Below are 21,683 nucleotides of genomic sequence, written 5' to 3'. Positions count from 1 at the left end.
AGATAATGGAATATTGTATGGCAATATGAGCATGCCCAAGTGATGACTTTGTTTCAAGCTCAACAGGTAGGGTATTGAGTCCTCTTCCACATAGGGCAAGCTAGAATGAACTATCTTACCCAGGACCGCCGGAGCAGCGTGGACCAGTGGAGGACTCTATACTTTATACTTCACACCACAGTATTGAGTACGACTTGCATAAAGCCCCTAATGAGAACCACGAGGGCTCTCTCAATGTAGAACCACGAGGGCTCTAGTACCGATTCTCTCGGTACGGCTTGGTCCGTGTTCCTTTATGCTTGTACTCGCGAAAAGTCTCAACCCGGAGGTCTTGACTTTGTATTGTCATAGTTGGACTACGACGGGGCATCCGACCATTGCTGATCGAACACCCCTGATTCACCATCTTTCGGGTAGGCGGTACGCGTACCTCCGGACGTGGAAGTCTCAACCCGGAGGTCTTGACTTTGATTGTCATAGTTGGACTACGACGGGGCATCCGACCATTGCTGATCGAACACCCCTGATTCACCATCTTTCGGGTAGGCGGTGCGCGCACCTCCGACGCGGAAGTCTCAACCCGGAGGTCTTGACTTTGTATTGTCATAGTTGGACTACGACGGGGTATCCGACTCATCGAATACCCCAGAAGCACACCATCTTTCGGGTAGGCGGTACGCGTACCTCCGGACGCGGAAAGTCTCAACCCGGAGGTCTTGACTTTGGTTGTCATAGTTGGACTATGACGGGGCATCCGACCATTGCTGATCGAACACCCCTGTTACACCATCTTTCGGATAGGCGGTGCGCGACACCACCGACGCGGAAAGTCTCAACCCGGAGGTCTTGACTTTGTATTGTTGGATAGTCCTCTTCCACTATAGGGCAAGCTGGAAATATTCCATTTTACCCAGGACTGCCGAGGCAGCGTGGACCAGGGGAGAACTTCACGGAATCTTCAGGCATCCATGATTGCCATAGTGCGTAAGCCGCCGCTGTGTGCGTCAACTCGTTCCCCGTGAGGAGGAGTCTAGCCGCCGCTAAAAGACGAAGCATTAAGTGTCCTCATTCCACTATAGGGCAAGCTAGAATTAACTATCTTACCCAGGACCGCCGAAGCAGCGTGGACCAGGCGAGGACTACTTTATACTTCACACCACAGTATTGAGTACGACTTGCATAAAGCCCCTAATGAGAACCACGAGGGCTCTCTCAATGTAGAACCACGAGGGCTCTAGTACCGATTCTCTCGGTACGGCTTGGTCCGTGTTCCTTTATGCTTGTACTCGCGGAAAGTCTCAACCCGGAGGTCTTGACTTTGATTGTCATAGTTGGACTACGACGGGGAATCCGACCATTGCTGACCGAACACCCCTGATTCATCATCTTTCGGATAGGAGGTGCGCCCACCTCCGACGCGGAAGTCTCAACCCGGAGGTTCGGACTTAGAGTTTTTCCCATTTAAAAGTTTTTCTCTTAGCCATACTGAAGTCATCACTTGGTGAACGATTGAACTAGGGCGGGTTAATCGTTTATAGGTATCATGTGGTTTGCATGCTCTCTTAGGTTAAGGTCATGTGGTTGGCTATCGAGCATGCCCAAGTGATGACTTTGTTTCACGCTTGCTTGATTTCTTCATGATTCCCTGTTATATAGTGTAATCATTCGAGAACAGGGAATCTTTGGTTTTGCTCAACAGGTATTGGATGTCAACTTGGTATCTAGATCGCATTAAGTCTCAACCCTTAGGTTCGGACTTGTATAGTGACATCTTGTTACGGTCTTGAGTCTCAACCCGCAGGTTCGGACTACCTAGTGTTTGATCGAATATAATATGGCAACTTGTGCCTAAGTCTCAACCCGCAGGTTCGGACTTCTGTTTATTTGGCCAATGTATGTATAAGGCAACTTGTGCCTAAGTCTCAACCCGCAGGTTCGGACTTGTGTATTTGTTCGAAGTCATGTATAAGGCAACGTGTGCCTAAGTCTCAACCCGCAGGTTCGGACTTGTTAGTGTTTCGTCAACTTTCATATGGCAACTTGTGCCTAAGTCTCAACCCGCAGGTTCGGACTTGTGTATTTGTTCGAAGTCATGTATAAGGCAACTTGTGCCTAAGTCTCAACCCGCAGGTTCGGACTTGTGTATTTGTTCGAAGTCATGTATAAGGCAACGTGTGCCTAAGTCTCAACCCGCAGGTTCGGACTTGTTAGTGTTACGTCAATTATCATATGGCAACTTGTGCCGAAGTCTCAACCCGCAGGTTCGGACTTCTATAGTGTTTCGTCAATTATCATATGGCAACTTGTGCCGAAGTCTCAACCCGCAGGTTCGGACTTCTGGAAGGATCACTTGGCCACTAATGATCCTTCCGCAGGTTCACCTACGGAAACCTTGTTACGACTTTTACTTCCTCTAAATCATCAAGTTCGGTCAACTTCGATAAAGCAGACGCGGTTCACGAGGATCCAGCGAACGATCATCTCCAAAGACCTCACTAAATAATCCATCGGTAGTAGCGACGGGCGGTGTGTACAAAGGGCAGGGACGTATTCAACGCTGGCTGATGACCAGCACTTACTAGAAGTTCCGAGTTCATATGGACCATTGCAATCCATAATCCCTACTAAGTGAGTATTTGAGTGATTTCCCGTTCCTCTCGGAATAGGAGACACGCTGCTACCCACATTGTAGCACGCGTGTAGCCCAGAACATCTAAGGGCATCACGGACCTGTTATCGCTCGATCTCATTTTGCTAAACACAAATTGTCCTGCTAAGCAGCGTACCGTAAGTGCACTTGCGCACACGAACAGCGAAGGTGTCAGGTCATACTCCACCGAAAGGTCCTAACCCGTTCCAATCGGCATCGACGCATTAACGCTGACTGCGTTCTAGTTAGCATATGTGAGTCACGTTCGTTTTCGGAATTAACCAGACAAATCAATCCACGAACTAAGAACGGCCATGCACCACTACCCTTAAATTTGAGAAAGAGCTATTAATCTGTCTCACCTCCATAAGTTCGGACCTGGTAAGTTTTCCCGTGTTGAGTCAAATTGAACCGCAAGCTCCATTTCATTGTGGTGCCCTTCCGTCAATTCCTTTAAGTTTCAACTTTGCAACCATACTTCCCCCGGAACCTGACTTTGGTTTCCCGGAAGCTACTGAGAGCACCTGGTTGTAGCGTCTCCCAATTGCTAGTTGGCATCGTTTACGGTTAGAACTAGGGCGGTATCTAATCGCCTTCGATCCTCTAACTTTCGTTCTTGATTAAAGAAAGCATCCTTGACAAATGCCTTCGCTTTAGTTAGTCTTACGACGGTCTACGAATTTCACCTCTCGCGCCGTAATACTAGTGTCCCCAACTACTTCTGTTAATCATTACCTCCGGTCTGAGTACAAACCAATGAAAGATTAGACCAAGGTCGTATTCCATTATTCCATGCAAGATTATTCTAGGGCGTTTGGGCACCCTGCTTTAAGCACTCTAATTTGTTCAAGGTAAACGTGAGCGGTCGAGCTCTATGTTACACTTGCACCCGTTGAAGGGCACACCATGACACAGACTTGGTGCCCTACCACACCATTGAGTCGCAACCAGATTCCGACTTGGCCCACCGACCACGGGTTGACCGGGTCGGCGGAGCCGGACTGTGTTGGACAAGTATCAACTTCGAACGTTTTAACCGCAACAATTTTAATATACGCTAGTGGAGCTGGAATTACCGCGGCTGCTGGCACCAGACTTGCCCTCCACTTGATCCTCGTAGAAGGATTTATGCTCTACTCATTCCAATTATGAAACATCATTAAAGAGTTTCATATTGTTATTTCTCGTCACTACCTCCCCGTCCCGGGATTGGGTAATTTACGCGCCTGCTGCCTTCCTTGGATGTGGTAGCCATTTCTCAGGCTCCCTCTCCGGAATCGAACCCTGATTCCCCGTTACCCGTTGCAACCATGGTAGTCCTCTATACTACCATCCATAGTTGATAGGGCAGATATTTGCGAGATCTGTCGTCGGTGCGAGACCATACGATCAGCATCATTATCCAGACTTCAACTCAATGACACGGAGAACCCGCGATTGGTTTGACTAATAAGTGCACCAGTTCCCGCGAGGGTCCTGGCATGTTGCATGTATTAGCTCTAGATTTTCCACAGTTATCCAAGTAACTAGGTTGATGATCTCGTAAATTATAGCTGTTATACTGAGCCTTATGCGGTTTCACATTAAATCTGTTTGTACTTAGACATGCATGGCTTAACCTTTGAGACGAGCGTATATTACTGGTAGGATCAACCAGAATTCCGACTTTGCGTTCGAATGTTCATTGTCCCATTGCACCCGGAGGAGCAAACACCACGTTCTATATGTTGTCAAGTCCGGTAGCACACGGGAGGCGAGCCCCCGTGCGAACCTCATTGCCCTCGTATCACACACACCCGATGCACCGGACAGGCACTTGAGCGGCATTCGACTCCGCTAAGCGCTCGTGCGCCCGATTGTGCATGCGCTGACGGGGCCTTCATACCCCTACCACAGCGACCTTATGCCAAACTTCCATGAATACTTAGGTGAGCTGACAAGGGCCTTCATTTCCCTACCATCAACTAAAGGACACGCTAGGCGCGTCCGATCATTGCAACTGCGGGGCTTTCATACCCCAATCACCACAGTACGCAATTCACCAGAGTTTAATCACAACCCCCCCGGACATGGCACACTATTAACTTGCAACAAAACTTAGTGTGTGCCGGGCACATCGGTTCCACAAAATCATTCCCGATGTACCCCAATTGGGGTTGTGAACGCATCCATGGTCCTCTGACACACCCAACCAAGCGTGGATACTACATACCTCAAACACCCAGTACACTAACAGACAAATCAATATATGGTTGCTTTCCCCCAGACATTTGCCAATCACTTGGCACCCGGACGGGAACTCGCTCCTGATTGCGCCAATGCCACCCATTTGCCAAGAGCGAGTTCTGTATGTAGATTTCATTTGGAAAGACAACCGTGTACTGGATATTCTATCCGACGATTACAGATGACGAGTACGAGACTCGACTACACTCACGGATAATACATTTTGGGTCGAGATTGCTTTCGGGGTTTTCGATTGGTCTTGCGCTTGTAAACGTATAACTTTGACTTGTGGTAACTTCGGTATGTTAGTCGATCACGTGGATGTGAACTGGTTAGGGTGAGCAATATGTTCACTTGCACTCTGGGTAGGAATAGGTGAGCGCTATAGGTTAAGATCATTGTATGGTTCCATCGTGATGACTTTCGCTAGATAGTAGGATGTTTGGATAGTTATAACGTTTTTGGCCATTTGTTCATAGTGTTCAGTCCATTGAGGAATTCGATTGGTCTTTGCTTCACACACGTGGTCGATCACTTGGATGTGAACTAGGGTGAGAATAAGGTGTTCACTAGTGCTCTTAGGTTTTGGATCAGTACTGAGCACTTGATTGGTTTCGCATAATATGTATCCATAGTGATGACTCTTTCCAGCTTAAGATTTCGTTACCGGTTTCGAATCCTCCCCACGTTCGCTTTTACTTGGTTAGGTTTTCGAGTGTAGATTTGAAAGCAATCTCATGTATGTATCCCATCTGATATAAGCCACTGACAGTTCATGTCACCTCGTTCAACTCTCGCTGGGTCACAGAAGTATGTTACTGCGCCCATTATCCCTACTCGGATAGGTTCGGTTCGTTCGTTTTATACTACGGTGAGTAAACTCAATTTGTGCATCGCATAGCCATGGAAAGCAAGCTTTCGCGGGCCTCTTCGACTGTTTTGATACGAGCTGTGCCCGTGATGCTTGTCATCCCAGGATACTAGACCCCTTTGGACGACCGCATGACCATCAGAAAGTAAATTCCACGTTCGATTTGGGGTGTGAACCCCGAACATAAAGTCTTTGTGTAGAACCACGAGGGCTCTATAGTACCGATTCTCTCGGTACGCTTGGTCCGTGTTCCTTTATGTTCGTACTCTTGTGAATAAGATTCACGTTCGTTTTGGGATATTTGCTACTGTCACCGTTTGAGTACTATGGGGCTTGAACCCCTAACATAAAGTCTTTGTGTAGAACCACGAGGGTTCTATAGTACCGATTCTCTCGGTACGCTTGGTCCGTGTTCCTTTATGTTCGTACTCTTGTGTGTATAATATTCATGTTCGGTTTGGGATATTTGCTACTTTCACCAGGGTCCCGTTCTTCATACAAGTCTGCCTTGCTAATGTGGTAACTTTATAGTGTAGTTCTGACATCCCAATTTTGGGACTTAGCCGATTTTTCGTATATTTCCATATGACCCATAGGGTCCCTTTCTTCATACAAGCTTGCCTAGGGCGATCGGTCAAAACTTGTCTTACTATTCGATTGGTCTTCGCAGTTTCACCCTAGGCAATTCGCCTAGGTCTGTCTTCTTGAGGAGGCCAAAACCCGAAATAAGGAGGTCTGGCCGACCCTGAAACCTCCCCTGTCTTAACTACACTAACCCGATTTTTCAGGGTCCTCACCGTCATACAACTTTCCCTAGGTCACTTATACTCTTGACTTAGGCCATCTGACTTGGTCCGTGTTTCTTCCTAGGGTTCACCTAGGTACTTTGCCTTGCTTGATGTGGTAACTTTTTAGTGTAGTTCTGACATCCCAATTTTGGGACTTAGCCGATTTTTCATGAATTTCCATATGACCCTAAGGGTCCCTTTCTTCATACAAGCTTGCCTAGGGCGATCGGTCAAAACTTGTCTTACTATTCGATTGGTCTTCGCAGTTTCACCCTAGGCAATTCGCCTAGGTCTGTCTTCTTGAGGAGGCCAAAACCCGAAATAAGGAGGTCCAGCCGACCCTGAAACCTCCCCTGTCTTAACTACACTAACCCGATTTTTCAGGGTCCTCAGCGCCATACAACTTTGCCTAGGTCACTTATACTCTTGACTTAGGCCATCTGACTTGGTCCGTGTTTCTTCCTAGGGTTCACCTAGGTACTTTGCCTTGCTTGATGTGGTAACTTTATAGTGTAGTTCTGACATCCCAATTTTGGGACTTAGCCGATTTTTCATGAATTTCCATATGACCCTAAGGGTCCCTTTCTTCATACAAGCTTGCCTAGGGCGATCGGTCAAAACTTGTCTTACTATTCGATTGGTCTTCGCACTTTCACCCTAGGCAGTTTGCCTAGGTCTGTCTTCTTGAGGAGGCCAAAACCCGAAATAAGGAGGTTCAGCCGACCCAGAAACCTCCCCTGTCTGAACTACACTAACCCGATTTTTCAGGGTCCTCAGCGCCATACAACTTTGCCTAGGTCACTTGTACTCTTGACTTAGGCCATCTGACTTGGTCCGTGTTTCTTCCTAGGGTTCACCTAGGTACTTTGCCTTGCTTGATGTGGTAACTTTTTAGTGTAGTTCAGACATCCCAATTTTGGGACTTAGCCGATTTTTCATGTATTTCCATATGACCCATAGGGTCCCTTTCTTCATACAAGCTTGCCTAGGGCGATCGGTCAAAACTTGTCTTACTATTCGATTGGTCTTCGCACTTTCACCCTAGGCAGTTTGCCTAGGTGTAGCTTCTTGAGGAGGTCAAAACCCAAAATAAGGAGGTTCAGCCGACCCAAAAACCTCCCCTGTCTAAACTACACTAACCAGATTTTTCAGGGTCCTCACCGTCATACAACTTTGCCTAGGTCACTTGCACTCTTGACTTAGGCCATCTGACTTGGTCCGTGTTTCTTCCTAGGGTTCACCTAGGTACTTTGCCTTGCTTGATGTGGTAACTTTTTAGTGTAGTTCAGACATCCCAATTTTGGGACTTAGCCGATTTTTCATGTATTTCCATATGACCCATAGGGTCCCTTTCTTCATACAAGCTTGCCTAGGGCGATCGGTCAAAACTTGTCTTACTATTCGATTGGTCTTCGCACTTTCACCCTAGGCAGTTTGCCTAGGTGTAGCTTCTTGAGGAGGTCAAAACCCAAAATAAGGAGGTTCAGCCGACCCAAAAACCTCCCCTGTCTAAACTACACTAACCAGATTTTTCAGGGTCCTCACCGTCATACAACTTTGCCTAGGTCACTTGTTCTCTTGACTTAGGCCATCTGACTTGGTCCGTGTTTCTTCCTAGGGTTCACCTAGGTACTTTGCCTTGCTTGATGTGGTAACTTTTTAGTGTAGTTCAGACATCCCAATTTTGGGACTTAGCCGATTTTTCATGTATTTCCATATGACCCATAGGGTCCCTTTCTTCATACAAGCTTGCCTAGGGCGATCGGTCAAAACTTGTCTTACTATTCGATTGGTCTTCGCACTTTCACCCTAGGCAGTTTGCCTAGGTGTAGCTTCTTGAGGAGGTCAAAACCCAAAATAAGGAGGTTCAGCCGACCCAAAAACCTCCCCTGTCTAAACTACACTAACCAGATTTTTCAGGGTCCTCACCGTCATACAACTTTGCCTAGGTCACTTGCACTCTTGACTTAGGCCATCTGATTTGGTCCGTGTTTCTTGCTAGGGTTCACCTAGGTAGTTTGCCTTGCTTGATGTGGTAACTTTTTAGTGTAGTTCTGACATCCCAATTTTGGGACTTAGCCGATTTTTCATGTATTTCCATATGACCCTTAGGGTCCCTTTCTTCATACAAGCTTGCCTAGGGCGATCGGTCAAAACTTGTCTTACTATTCGATTGGTCTTCGCACTTTCACCCTAGGCAGTTTGCCTAGGTGTAGCTTCTTGATGAGGCCAAAACCCAAAATAAGGGGGTTCGGCCGACCCAAAAACCTACCCTGTCTAAACTACACTAACCAGATTTTTCAGGGTCCTCAGCGCCATACAACTTTGCCTAGGTCACTTGTTCTATTGTCTTAGGCCATCTGACTTGGTCCGTGTTTCTTCCTAGGGTTCACCTAGGTACTTTGCCTTGCTTGGTGTGGTAACTTTTTAGTGTAGTTCTGACATCCTCATTTTGGGACTTAGCCGATTTTTCGTAAAATACCATATGACCCATCAGGGTCCTTTCCTTCATATAAGTTTGCCTTGCTTGGTGTGGTAACATTTGAGTGTAGTTCTGACATCCCCATTTTGGGACTTAGCCGATTTTTCGTAAAATACCATATGACCCATCAGGGTCCTTTGCTTCATATAAGTTTGCCTTGCTTGGTGTGGTAACATTTGAGTGTAGTTCTGACATCCCCATTTTGGGACTTAGCCGATTTTTCGATCCATACCATATGACCCATCAGGGTCCTTTGCTTCATATAAGTTTGCCTTGCTTGGTGTGGTAACATTTGAGTGTAGTTCTGACATCCCCATTTTGGGACTTAGCCGATTTTTCGATCCATACCATATGACCCATCAGGGTCCTTTGCTTCATATAAGTTTGCCTTGCTTGGTGTGGTAACATTTGAGTGTAGTTCTGACATCCCCATTTTGGGACTTAGCCGATTTTTCGTAAAATACCATATGACCCATCAGGGTCCTTTGCTTCATATAAGTTTGCCTTGCTTGGTGTGGTAACATTTGAGTGTAGTTCTGACATCCCCATTTTGGGACTTAGCCGATTTTTCGTAAAATACCATATGACCCATCAGGGTCCTTTGCTTCATATAAGTTTGCCTTGCTTGGTGTGGTAACATTTGAGTGTAGTTCTGACATCCCCATTTTGGGACTTAGCCGATTTTTCGTAAAATACCATATGACCCATCAGGGTCCTTTGCTTCATATAAGTTTGCCTTGCTTGGTGTGGTAACATTTGAGTGTAGTTCTGACATCCCCATTTTGGGACTTAGCCGATTTTTCGTAAAATACCATATGACCCATCAGGGTCCTTTGCTTCATATAAGTTTGCCTTGCTTGGTGTGGTAACTTGTTAGTGTAGTTCTGACATCATCATTTTGGGACTTAGCCGATTTTTCGTAAAATACCATATGACCCATCAGGGTCCTTGCCTTCATATAAGTTTGCCTTGCTTGGTGTGGTAACATTTGAGTGTAGTTCTGACATCCCCATTTTGGGACTTAGCCGATTTTTCGTAAAATACCATATGACCCATCAGGGTCCTTTGCTTCATATAAGTTTGCCTTGCTTGGTGTGGTAACATTTGAGTGTAGTTCTGACATCCCCATTTTGGGACTTAGCCGATTTTTCGTAAAATACCATTTGACCCATCAGGGTCCTTTGCTTCATATAAGTTTGCCTTGCTTGATGTGGTAACATTTGAGTGTAGTTCTGACATCCCCATTTTGGGACTTAGCCGATTTTTCGTAAAATACCATATGACCCATCAGGGTCCTTGCCTTCATATAAGTTTGCCTTGCTTGGTGTGGTAACACATGAGTGTAGTTCTGACATCCCCATTTTGGGACTTAGCCGATTTTTCGTAAAATACCATATGACCCATCAGGGTCCTTTCCTTCATATAAGTTTGCCTTGCTTGATGTGGTAACATTTGAGTGTAGTTCAGACATCCCCATTTTGGGACTTAGCCGATTTTTCGATCCATACCATATGACCCATCAGGGTCCTTGCCTTCATATAAGTTTGCCTTGCTTGGTGTGGTAACATTTTAGTGTAGTTCTGACATCACCATTTTGGGACTTAGCCGATTTTTCGTAAAATACCATATGACCCATCAGGGTCCTTGCCTTCATATAAGTTTGCCTTGCTTGGTGTGGTAACATTTTAGTGTAGTTCTGACATCACCATTTTGGGACTTAGCCGATTTTTCGTAAAATACCATATGACCCATCAGGGTCCTTTGCTTCATATAAGTTTGCCTTGCTTGGTGTGGTAACACATGAGTGTAGTTCTGACATCCCCATTTTGGGACTTAGCCGATTTTTCGACCAATACCATATGACCCATCAGGGTCCTTTGCTTCATATAAGTTTGCCTTGCTTGGTGTGGTAACATTTGAGTGTAGTTCTGACATCCCCATTTTGGGACTTAGCCGATTTTTCGATCCATCCTATATGACCCATCAGGGTCCTTTTTCTTCATATAAGTTTCCCAAGACTTAGTGCTTTTTACCTTTGGACACCAATATCACCCTTACGGGTTTCTTTGATCTTCTCACTTTGTATTGACCAAATGTAGGTCTTGCCATGCCAAACATATAATTGTTCTACACCAAGTCTCTATCTCGTACCGCCAGCTCGGTACATTCGATCAACCTGCCCTTAAGGCACCCGGGACTTAGCCATTTTTTCACATTTTTCATGATTTTGAGGCAACTTTTCTCGACTTTGTCACCTTATATCACCAAGATCCTTTCCCTTTAGCGCTTCACTCTGTTCGTATGATATTTAGCGCTGACTATCACCTTTCTATCGCTGACCTCAACTTCTTATTCGGTGCCATAGAGCCAGAGATATTTGGTGTATGCTGTTATAAGGGAAGTTTGTCACTTTTTCAAAGGCCCACTTTGGGACGCCCATATCTCACCTTCACGTATCTTCGATCTTCTTGTCGTCTATGGACAAAACTTAGGTCTTGTATTGGCCAACTTATAAATGTTCTACGGCCAAGCCGTATCTCTTACCGCCAGCCCGGTATTCATGGACTTAGTCGGATTTTCGCCTCTCGTGGTAACAATTTCTGACTTTGACTCACAATAACACCCGAACGGTCACATGCTAGCGCTTTGCTTGGTAGGAATTATAGTTAGCGCTACCTTTTCTCTTTCCATCGATACCTTGTTCGTTCCATTCCATGCCATACAGCCGAAGTTATGATGTTTCCCGTTTTCCATATCATGTGGAGCTTATGCTCTGGGAAAACCATCTAACACCTGTACCACCCTTTTGGGTACCACCGATCTCGTCACTATGTTCGGGCCAAATATAGGTTATAACATGCCCAACATATAATTGTTCTACACCAAGTCTCTATCTCTTACCGCCTGCTCGGTATTTTACTCGTAAGTCCAAATTTCACAACTTGTACTTTTTGGCCCAATGTACTCGAGTTTCAATTTTGGTAACATTTTTCGACTTTGACACTTAATAACTTCCAAATCATGCTAGTTAGCGCTTTGCTTTCTTCTAGTCGTATCTAGCGCTGGGTGTTACCTTTCTAAAACATATCCTAGCTTAACAATCCATGCCATACAGCCGGAGCTATACGGTGCACAAGTCAAATCCATTTTAGCCATGTTTCATTTTTGCTAATTTTTGACCACTCGTATCACCCTTCCAGAGTGGTCCGATCTTCTCGCTTTCTATGGACGACTTTTAGGTCTCGTAGAGGCAAACTTATAAGTATTCTACGTCAACCCGCTATCTCTTACCGCTTGCTCGGTATTCTTGGTCTTGTGTGATTTTTGGCCATTTTGGTATTATTTTTCCACTTTGTCGCTTAATAACTCAGTTTTGCTCAACACTTAGCGCTTCGGTTGTTTGGGATTATAGTTAGCGCTCGGTTCGACCTTTCCAACACTGATCTAAGCTTGTCGATCCGTTCCATACAGCCTGAGTTATTCGCGATACCGTGTTTCAATCCATTTCTCAAGTCTCGTTTTGGTCCAACTTTGAACCAGCCATATCACCCTGATGGGTACCTCCGATCTTCTCGCTCTATATTGGCCAAAGTTAGGTCTTGTGGTAACGTACTTATGATTGTTCTACGCCGTGTTCGTAGCTCTTATCGTTCGCCCGCTATTTTCGATCATAAGGTGAATTTTCGCCTCTAAACCACCATTTTTCACCTTTGCCCTCTAATATGACCGACTTGCTCAACACCTAGCGCTTCGCTTGGTAGGACACATAGCTAGCGCTCGTCAAGACCTTTCCAACGCATATCCAAGCTTTCCGATCCGAGCCATACAGCCTGAGCTATAGGCGATACCGTTTTTCCCATTTTCTTGGTCACACGCACTTTAGGGTACCCCTTTTTGCCTTTGACCCTTAATACCTCCTCCGGGTCACTAGTAGGCGCTCAGCTTGGTAGGAAACATAGCTAGAGCAGGCCTTCACCTTTCCAAAACTGCCGAAAGTGTACCGATCCGACATCTAGAACCAAAGTTATGGTCATTCCTATCATGCTCTACTTTCATGGTCAACCTCCACCAAGCACACCTAGGTTGGACCAACTTTCACCAACTCATCTCGAACCCCAAATTTGCTTCGACCTACTAGGTTTCCCTAGTAAAGTGGTCAAAACATCCATTACAACACGACTGGTCTTTCTGGTGGTCGACCTAGGCGACTTTGTTCGACGACCACCACCCCATGGAACTAAAAGACGTCCCTTGATACGGACCACCGATACATTTTCCGGCCTGTCTAAACTACACTCATCGAAATTTTTTTGGGTCCCCACCGTCATACAAGTTTGCCTAGGTCAAGTTTTTCTTCCGGATCGGCCGCGGACCTCACTTTTCATTATCTAGGGAGGCCATAGGGCCCCAAAAGGGGTTTTTTAAAATTTTCGACACTTTCGACTTTGGTCGGATTTTTTCCGATTTTGGTCCGACCTAGGGACTTGGTGGTCCAAGGAGCCTCGGGACCAAACTTTTTTCTCAGGGGTCCCTACCTCCATACAACTTTGCCTAGGTCAATTTTTTGTTCCAAATCGACCGCGGATTTCACTTTTCAATATCTGGGGCTCGTGTAGAGTCCGAATATGAGGTTTTCTCATTTTTCGACATTTTCGACTTTTTTCGACTTTTTTCGGGTTTTTCGACCTAGGGGTCCGCCGAACAAATTTTGGGTCAAAAATTTTTATTGAACTAGTCGAAAGTACGCAAAAAGATAAGACTTTTTGCCGAAGACACCATGCCCCGGAACCGACTCCTTCCCCTTCAAAATTGGGGACAAACGTGATTTTTGAAACTTTTCCTTAGGGAGCCCAAGACTTAGAAAATTTTCAAATTCTCGATTTTTCGATTGCGAGCTAGCGCTTTGCGGTCTTCGGCAATGTTGTAGATCTCGACGAGATAAAACTTTTTGGTCAAGGGACATTTTGCCCTCCGACCCCTCCTTCCCCCCGCAAATCGCCCCCCAAAGTGCAATTTTTGCATTTTCACCTCTTTGCACGCACTGTTCGGCCCAAATGGCCACTTTCTATGGGTCTGAGCGCTTTGCGGTCTTCGGCAAACTTTTAGAGCGTACCAAGCCCTAATTATAATTCTTCTACACCACCTTCGTACCTCTTCATCCCTGGCCGCTATTCGCGTACCAAGGTAATTTTTGTTCATTTTGTCAACATTTTTCATCTTTGACTGCTTATATCGGCCTTGCCATGAACCGATAGCGCTTCGCTGTGTTCTAACGTAAGTTAGTACTGCTCAATACCTTTCCAAATCATGTCTTAGATTGTCATTTGCTTGCATACAGCCGGAGCTATGAGCGATACCGTAAAAAGTACCGAAACTTGGAAAAATCCTTTGATCGCCCATATCCCCCCTTTGGGGGCCAGATATCGAAAAAAGTTCTGATTCAAAAAGTTGCGCATTAACGTGTTCTAGTTATGCCTAGAACATTTCACTTCGCTAGCTGGCCTGCAACTTAGCCGTAATTGGGATTTTAGGGTGTTCTTGGAGGGCCCATTTCCTGCGACTTGGTATCTTTTGGGCCCAATGTTTCTCTAATATCTCCACGAGTTTTCCAGATAGCCTTTTCAAACTTTCAGGGTGCCTAGAACACCTCAAGACCTTTCCAACGCTATGCCGTTTGCCTCGCTCGGACATCTACAGCCAAAGTTATTCGAGGTACACGGTACCTTACCCTGTTTTCTCAGTACTTGGTCGAAAATTTCGATCAGCCATATGACCGACTTGGACAACCCTGAGCGGGTTGGCCCCATATAACTAAACTTTCGTCTCGTGGAGGCAAACTTATAAATATTCCACGTCAACTCGCTATCTCGTACCGCCTTGACGGTATACTTGGTCCAAGGGCCATTTCCAGCGACTTGGTCGCAATTTCGCTCTAAGTTTCGCTAATACCTTCGTCCGTGGACATGGTGATTTTTTGTTCGTATTTTTCCTTGATAGTCCCACTCAAGACTATTCCATACCAGAGCCAAGCGTCCCGCTAAGTGCCATACAGCCTGAGCAGTAATTCATGAAAGGTACCTCTACCAGTTTTTGCCATACTTGGGTACAAACTTTGGATCGCCCATATCTCCACTTTGGAGGCCAGCCAGCACCTTGGCCTCATATACTTTTTTGTTGGTCATACCATGCACCAAATATAATTGTTCTACGCCAACTTGCTATCTCTTCTCCAACTTGCCGTTATTCTTGGTCCAAGTCCCATTTCATTCGTTTTTGGACCCATTTTGCTATATGTTTCACTAATAGCTACGGCCATGGACAAGCTGATTTTCTATTTGTATTTTTCCTTGATAGTCCCACTCAAGACCATTCCAAAACACACCGCAGCTTGTCGCTCGGTGGCAAACTGACCGAGTTATAATTCATGAAAGGTACCTCAACTTGGTACACCACGTGGTCGGCCCAAACCATAAACCGACCAAACGACCGACTTGGAGCACCCTGACCGGGTTGGCCCCATATAATGAAAGTTGCGTCTCTACACGCCCAACTTATGATTATTCTACGCCAAGTCGCTATCTCTTACCGGTAAGCCGGTATTCACCTTCCAAGGGGGATTTTGGTCAAGTGCCATTTCCTGCGACTTGGTCCCCGAATACGACCATCATCACCTAATATCTCCGTGGTCTTTCAATTCAGCCTCATGAAACTTTCAGGGTAGATAGGTCTCCCCGAGACCTTTCCAACAGTGAGCCGTTTGCCTCGCTCGGCCATCTACAGCCGAAGTTATTAATGGTACTTGGTACCTTACCCTGTTTTTTCCATACTTGTTCGTACTTGGGTACAAACTTTGGATCGCCCATATCTCCACTTTGGAGGCCAGCCAGCACCTTGGCCCCATATACTTTTTTGTTGGTCATGCCATGCACCAAATATAATTGTTCTACGCCAACTTGCTATCTCTTCTCCAACTTGCCGTTATTCTTGGTCCAATTCCCATTTCATTCGTTTTTGGACCCATTTTGCTATATGTTTCACTAATAGCTTCGGCCATGGACAAGCTGATTTTCGATTGGTATTTTTCCTTGATAGTCCCACTCAAGACCATTCCAAAACACACCGCAGCTTGTCGCTCGGTGGCAAACTGACCGAGTTATAATTCATGAAAGGTACCTCAACTTGGTACACCACGTGGTCGGCCCAAACCATAAACCGACCAAACGACCGACTTGGAGCACCCTGACCGGGTTGGCCCCATATAATAAAAGTTGCGTCTCTACACGCCCAACTTATGAATATTCTACGCTAAGTCGCTATCTCTTACCGGTAAGCCGGTATTCACCTTCCAAGGGTGATTTTGGTCAAGTGCCATTTCCTGCGACTTGGTCCCCGAATTGGACCATCATCACCTAATATCTCCGTGGTATTTCAACTCAGCCTCATGAAACTTTCAGGGTAGATAGGTCTCCCCAAGACCTTTCCAACGGTGAGCCGTTTGCCTCGCTCGGCCATCTACAGCCGAAGTTATTAATGGTACTTGGTACCTTACCCTGTTTTTTCCATACTTGTTCGTACTTGGGTACAAACTTTGGATCGCCCATATCTCCACTTTGGAGGCCAGCCAGCACCTTGGCCCCATATACTTTTTTGTTGGTGATACCATGCACCAAATATAATTGTTCTACGCAAGCTTGCTATATCTTCTCCAACTTGCGGTTATTTTTGACTCAAGTCCCATTTCCATAGTTTTTGGTACCAATTTGCTCTATGTTTCGCTAATAGCTTCGCCCAAGAACTTTGTGATTTTTTGTTCGCATTTTTCCTAAATAGTCCCACTCAAGACTATTCCAAATCACACCTTAGCTTGTCGCTCAGTGCCATACAGCCAGAGTTTTAATTCATGAAAAGTACATCACCTTGGTACACCACGTGGTCGGTCCAAACCATCAACCAACCATATGACCGACTTCGAGTCGAGCTAGCGGCTAGGCTCAATATAATGAAATGCGTGTCTTGATGCGGGCTACTGACGGTCTGAACAATGTAGCTCGCTAGCTCGTCTCTAAACTTGTGTTTTGGTCGAATATTGGGTGTTCATGTACCACTTCGGGTAACATGGACTTTGGTGCAACTTTACCACTTGTGCACTTAATAACTTCCCGGTCATTCAAGTCTTTGCCTTCATACTTTCAGGGTAGTTAGGTCTCGTCGAGACCTTTCCATACATATGCCAAACTCATCGATCGGACATCTATAGCCCGAGTTATTCGCGGTACACCGTACCTTACCCTGTTTTTTCCTCAATTGGGTACAAACCTTGGAACACCCATATCGCCCCTTTAGAGACTAGCTGGCACGTTGGCCTCATATAATGATAAGTGCACCTCAACTAGGGCTACTGACGGTCAGAACATTTCAACTCGCTAGCTCGGGCCCACACTTGTGTTTTTCTCGAATATATGGTTCAAGTGTGCCACTTTGGGCACTTATGGACATTTTGTCCCCACACAACTTTCTTGCCTTGGTAGATAGGGTCTTGTGTTCTCGGGCAAAAAGATGCACCAAGATATGGTCTAACTTTCGTTCTTTTACCGCAAAGCGCTATCTCCAACACCCGAGGAGATAGAAAGAGATTATGTTCGGTATATCGGTCTTCCATGGCCTACTATGGTAAGCCCCTGCAGGGTATGCAACCGAAGGTGCTTGGTACATATATTTGGTGCAATATCGGTGCAAAGTAGGTGTTTCCTTGATCGGGCTATAACTTTCTTGGTTGATGTTGGATTGCTTTGCGGTCTTCGGGGGATAGTTAGGGAACATGTTGGCCAACATTTCCTTATTCCTCAGCCTGGCCGTACCTCTTACCGTCTAGGCGGTATTCATGCTCTAAGTTGGAACTTGTGTTCCTTCGGGCAACTTTTCTGACTTTGACGCTCAATAACTTCCGTTCATATGCAGTCTAAGCTCTGCAACTCTCAGGAAAGCTAGTACTACTCATTTCCTTTCCATATCAGTCTTTGGCTTGTCGATCCGATGTCTACAGCCTTAGTTATTCACGTTCCCTGTGAAGGTAGGTTTTTGCCCATTTTCCAGTTCATGTGGTAACATTCCCGGACTTTGCCGGCTTTCTCTTCATGTGGTAACTTGCTTGCTCATGTGGTAACTTGATAGTGTATTTCTGACAGACCCAATCTTGCACTTAGCCGATTTTTCTCTTCATATCATATGGATCCATCATTAGGCCATCTTGCTTGCTTGTGTGGTAACTTGATAGTGTATGTCTGACAGACCCAATCTGGGACTTAGCCGATTTTTCTCTTCATATCATATGGATCCATCACTAGGCAATCTTGCTTGCTTGTGTGGTAACTTGGAAGTGTATTTCTGACAGACCCAATCTGGGACTTAGCCGATTTTTCTCTTCATATCATATGGATCCATCACTAGGCCATCTTGCTTGCTTGTGTGGTAACTTGGAAGTGTATTTCTGACAGACCCAATCTGGGACTTAGCCGATTTTTCTCTTCATGTCATATGGATCCTTCACTTGGCCATCTTGCTTGCTTGTGTGGTAACTTGGAAGTGTATTTCTGACAGACCCAATCTGGGACTTAGCCGATTTTTCTCTTCATATTATATGGTTCCATCCTTAGGCCATCTTGCTTACTTGTGTGGTAACTTGATAGTGTATTTCCGACCGACCCAATCTCGGACTTAGCCGATTTTTCTCTTCATATTATATGGATCCATCACTAGGCCATCTTGCTTGCTTGTGTGGTATCTTGGAAGTGTATTTCTGACAGACCCAATCTGGGACTTAGCCGATTTTTCTCTTCATATCATATGGATTCATCACTAGGCCATCTTGCTTGCTTGTATGGTAACTCGGAAGTGTATTTCTGACAGACCCAATCTCGGACTTAGCCGATTTTTCTCTTCATATAATATGGATCCTGGACTTAGCCGATTTTTCTCTTCATATCATATGGATCCATCACTAGGCCATCTTGCTTGCTTGTGTGGTAACTTGATAGTGTATTTCCGACAGACCCAAACTCGGACTTAGCCGATTTTTCTCTTCATATAATATGGATCCTGGACTTAGCCGATTTTTCTCTTCATATCATATGGATCCATCACTAGGCCATCTTGCTTGCTTGTGTGGTAACTTGGAAGTGTATTTCTGACAGACCCAATCTCGGACTTAGCCGATTTTTCTCTTCATATTATATGGATCCTGGACTTAGCCGATTATTAGGTTATTATATATGGATCCTGGACTTAGCCGATTTTTCTGTTCATATCATATGGATCTTGGACTTAGCCGATTTTTCTCTTCATATCATATGGATCCTGGACTTAGCCGATTATTAGGTTATTATAGATGGATCCGGGACTTAGCCGATTTTTCTCTTCATGTAATATGGATCCTGGACTTAGCCGATTTTTCTCTTCATATAATATGGATCCTGGACTTAGCCGATTATTAGGTTAATATATATGGATCCTGGACTTAGCCGATTTTTCTCTTCATATAATATGGATCCTGGACTTAGCCGATTTTTCTCTTCATGTAATATGGATCCGGGACTTAGCCGATTTTCTCTTCATATAATATGGATCCTGGACTTAGCCAATTTTTCTCTTCATGTGGTAACGTATGCCAATCGCTCACAAGTCATGGGATAAGGGTACTTGTGTTCTTCCATCTTCTAAGTCCCGCACGGGGACATCGTGATCGCCCCAAGTCCGGAATAGCGCCAAGTCAAGAACCACGGAGGCCGTGGAGGACCTGTTAGTGGCGGCCTCACTGACAGCACTAATCCGGACTTAGAAAATATATCTTTCTAATCGAACACCACACACGCAACACCACCATACCACCATCTCCTTGCAAGTACCTAAGTACCCGCAACTCCATGGTGAAGGCAATGTCACTCCATCACCAACCTCTTTGCACTGCAAGCACTTGCGTACCCACAACACTCCGAAGAAGGCAACGGCGCGCGATGCTCGACTCCACACACCACACCACACCACACCACCGATGGCCAGCCAGCCAGCCAGCCCAGCTAAGGGCTAACCCACCAACCAACCACCAATGGCCTAGGCCAGCCGGATCCCACCTTCAAGTCCAAGCACAGCCAAGTGCAAGTACCGCCAAGTGTTCACCAACCAACCATCACACCAGGTCAGCCGGCCAGTACCCACCTTCAAGTGCCATTACCCTCGGGTGCAAGCCCAATCAAGTGTTAACCAACCAACCCGGCCAAGGCAGCCAACAGGCCGGCACCCTACAGCACCGACCCGCCATCACCACCTCAACCGTTGACCATGCAAGTGGCCTCGGACAACAGGTGACACCCGAAGTACATCCGAAGAACGTATATCAAGTGTTTGCTCACCAAGTCCTCAACCAACCCCAAGTACCCGGAGGTACCCAGAGTGTTGGATCCGCCAACCCGTCCCGGCACTCCAAGTCCTTGCGAACCCAAAGTGTTTGCCCGGTAGGGCCATTGTATCACAACGCTTGCGACCATGCAAGTGGCCTCGAACAAGGTGACAGGGGTATCTTCACCAAGTTCTCAACCAACCCCAAGTACCCGGAGGTACCCGAAGTGTTGGGTCCGCCAACCACTACCAGCACTCCAAGTCCTCGCGAACATAAAGTGTTTGCCCGGTAGGGCCATTAGACCACAACGCTTGCTAACCATGCAAGTGGTCTCGGACAACAGGTGACACCCGAAGTACATCCGGAGAGTGTACAACAAGTGTTTGTTCACCAAGTCCTCAACCAACCCCAAGTACCCGGAGGTACCCAGAGTGTTGGGTCCGCCAACCACTACCAGCACTCTAAGTCCTCGCGAACCCAAAGTGTTTGCCCGGTAGGGCCATTAGACCACAACGCTTGCTAACCATGCAAGTGGTCTCGGACAACAGGCGATACCCGAAGTACATCCGAAGAGTGTATATCAAGTGTTTGTTCACCAAGTCCTCAACCAACCCCAAGTACCCGGAGGTACCCAGAGTGTTGGATCCGCAAACCCGTCCCGGCACTCCAAGTCCTTGCGAACCCAAAGTGTTTGCCCGGTAGGGCCATTGTATCACAACGCTTGCTACCATGCAAGTGGCCTCGGACAACAGGTGACACCCGAAGTACATCCGGAGAGTGTACAACAAGTGTTTGTTCACCAAGTCCTCAACCAACCCCAAGTACCCGGAGGTACCCAGAGTGTTGGATCCGCCAACCCGTCCCGGCACTCCAAGTCCTTGCGAACCCAAAGTGTTTGCCCGGTAGGGCCATTGAATCACAACGCTTGCTAACCATGCAAGTGGTCTCGGACAACAGGTGACACCCGAAGTACATCCGGAGAGTGTATATCAAGTGTTTGTTCACCAAGTCCTCAACCAACCCCAAGTACCCGGAGGTACCCAGAGTGTTGGATCCGCCAACCCGTCCCGGCACTCTAAGTCCTTGCGAACCCAAAGTGTTTGCCCGGTTGGGCCATTAGATCACAACGCTTGCTAACCATGCAAGTGGTCTGGAGTATAGGTGATACTGACATACCACCGAGATGGTACATCTAGTATTGGGTCACCAAAACCAAACCAACCCCAAGTATCAACCCGGCATACTCAGAGTGATGGATCCGCCAACCCGTCCCG

The sequence above is a fragment of the Anopheles coustani genome (genome assembly GCF_943734705.1).
Source record: "Anopheles coustani chromosome X unlocalized genomic scaffold, idAnoCousDA_361_x.2 X_unloc_57, whole genome shotgun sequence".
NCBI classification, from domain to species: domain Eukaryota; kingdom Metazoa; phylum Arthropoda; class Insecta; order Diptera; family Culicidae; genus Anopheles; species Anopheles coustani.
The sequence above is the reverse complement of the archived record's forward strand: the minus strand, read 5'-3'. Positions refer to the sequence as shown.